The sequence below is a fragment of the Phascolarctos cinereus genome, unplaced genomic scaffold (genome assembly GCF_003287225.1).
Source record: "Phascolarctos cinereus isolate Bilbo 61053 unplaced genomic scaffold, phaCin_HiC Scaffold_7;HRSCAF=346, whole genome shotgun sequence".
NCBI classification, from domain to species: Eukaryota; Metazoa; Chordata; class Mammalia; order Diprotodontia; family Phascolarctidae; genus Phascolarctos; species Phascolarctos cinereus.
Window position 1 is genome coordinate 20,845,934 of NW_027556180.1, and position 2,651 is coordinate 20,848,584.

Below are 2,651 nucleotides of genomic sequence, written 5' to 3' on the forward strand. Positions count from 1 at the left end.
AACCTGTGGCTCAGTAGTTGCTGATGTTGTCTCAGTGATTCTTTTTGTCTTCTTTTTCTTTTGTAATAGCAATAGGATCTTTCCCATGCTTTTGGAATCTTTTCCTCTTTTAGATACTTGAAAAATCAATCCCTGAGTGCCTTTAAAATCTGTGTTGTTTCCAGTACAGATTTCTTAATAATCAATACCATAAAAAATTCAGCCAAATCAGGTTTTTACCATCATGTAGACAAAAGCACCCAGAGGGCTGAATGACTTAAAACAAACAAACAAACTTGACCACAGAGAAGCCGGACTCTGGGGTCTCAGCAATTCAAGACACATTAAGAGGCAGTCACTCAGTTTCCCATTGCTAAAAAGTGGCTCTGGATTAAATGAACATTGAAATTACACACTCCTTCCAAACTGAATTTCAGGCTGAGAATGATGATTAAGGGAGGGAGAAGCAGCTGTGCTCCAGGGCTTCCTGGTTTGCTTCAACCTTCAGGACTGATTAGAACAAGGTTGAAGTGTCAAAGGGGAGTTGCCATGTAGCCGCAGACAGCCCTGTATCAGACCTTTGCCTGGAGCCTACTCTTCCAGCCAGATTTATTTGACTGGTAGAAATTTCACTGTGTGCCACCATCCCACAGAATGATTTTTACGGGAACAAAATGAATGACTTAGCAATTTTTTTTTAATCACAAAAGACTGGTCATTTTCAGCTTGAGATTTTCATGGCAAGAAATCCTCTTCTTACCCCCCCACCCATGTTTTTGGGGGTCTTTAGGAGAGATCTTATAACCACTTATCTGAAAAAGATCTGGAGTTCAAGGTGGACTGCAAGCTCAATAGGAGTTAACAGTGCGCTATGGCAGCCAGGCAGAGCATCTAGGAATAAGGTCATAATCATCCCGCTGCCCTGGTCAGACCTCATCTGGAAGATTGTGTTAAATTCTGGATGTCACATTTTAGGAAACACATATCAAAGCTAGAGACCATGCAGAGGATGGTGAAAAGCAGAATGGTGAAGGAACTGGAAATGATGAGATTTAGGGACTCAATAGCAATTTCTAACTACCAGGATGGCTACCAAGTGGGAGGAGACCTGCTCTGCTTAGCCCCACTTTGGGGGTTACAAAGAGGGAAATAAAGCCTTGATGGAAGACAAAGCTTTGCAGCAATAGATGGAATGGACTGCAGTGGGGGGTGGGGTAGGGGAGGTTGTTCAATAAGTTTTTGTGGAAGTTGTTGTTCAGAGGGGAGGTGAACCAGATGTCCTCAGAGGTCTTTTCTGACTCTTACCCCATGATTCTGAGCCCTTTACCTTCAGCATTTCCACCCCACTGGAAACTGGGACTTCACCCCTGGCTTTTCTAGCAGGGACCCAGCCACCGTCCTCTTTCCTGCAAGTTCCTCACCATGTCCCAGAGCTGGTACCTCCCCCCTCCCCACGGCAACCTTCACACTTTCCAACTCCTCTTCACATTGTCTTCCCCATTGGAATGTAAATTCTTTATGGTCAGGGACTGTCTGCTTGCTATGCTCTGTATCCCCAGAGCTTGCCATAGTGCCTGGTACATATTAAATGCCTAATAAATTCTCTCTCTCTCTCTCTCTCTCTCTCTCTCTCTCTCTCTCTCTCTCTCTCTCCTCTCTCTCTCTCTCTCTCCCCCTCTCCCTCTCTCTGTCTTTCTTTCTCCCTCTCTCTAATCTCTCTCCCTCTCTTTATCTCTCTCTTCCTCCCTCTCTCTTCTTTCTCCATTTATCTATAGATCTCTACCTTCAGCTATCTATCTTCTATCTATTCCCTATCCATCTCTCTAGCCATGCATCCAGCCTTCTACCTATCTATCTATGACCAGGACAGAAGGAGACAGGGTGACACTGTCTGTTGGGTGCATCACTAAGTAAAAGTTCCCCACTTTCACTGATACTGAAAAGAGAATCAGATTTAAAATGCAAGTCCTAGGCTCATCTCCCGGTTCTGCTACTTGATTTATCTGTATAATTTGGACAAGTCCCTTGACCACTCTATGTCATTTCCTTGCCCATAAGATGATCCCTAAGGAGCATTTTAGCAGCAACAACAGCCACAAAATCCCATAATCTATGACCTAGAAAGGCTCGTAACTCATTTGCAGGCGTGGCCAAGGGAAAACCCTAAAAACCCATAGGATTTAAAGCTAGAAGGGATCTTAGAAATCATTGAGGCAAATCCCCTCATGCTGAAAAGGAGGAAACTGAGGCCCAGACAGTGGAAGTGGCCAAAGGGATATTCACCTAGACCCTAAGTGGCAGAACTGGAAGGCAAGCCCTCCGGCCCCGGCAGTCTCTTTGACTCCATATCACTGCATCTGCTCCCCGCTTCTACAGAAAGCATCCCAGATGTCCTTTGCTCCTCTCCTGCTCCTCTCCCTCTCCTACCCTGTTCTGCAGATATTGTCCCTTGGTCAGTCCTCTGGGAGGAAACAGAGTTCAACCAGAGCCCAGAGAGTGGATCTCGACTTCAACCACATTTCTCAATGAGGTGCTGATCTAGCAAGAAACAGTGCGAGCTCAGGAAAGTCTCTTGTTGCAGCCAAAAGATGAGTTTCCATTCTTGTGAAGGAGATGATATAAACATCTATACACATATTGACACAGTTCTGCAGGAATGCCTAGGGGCTAAA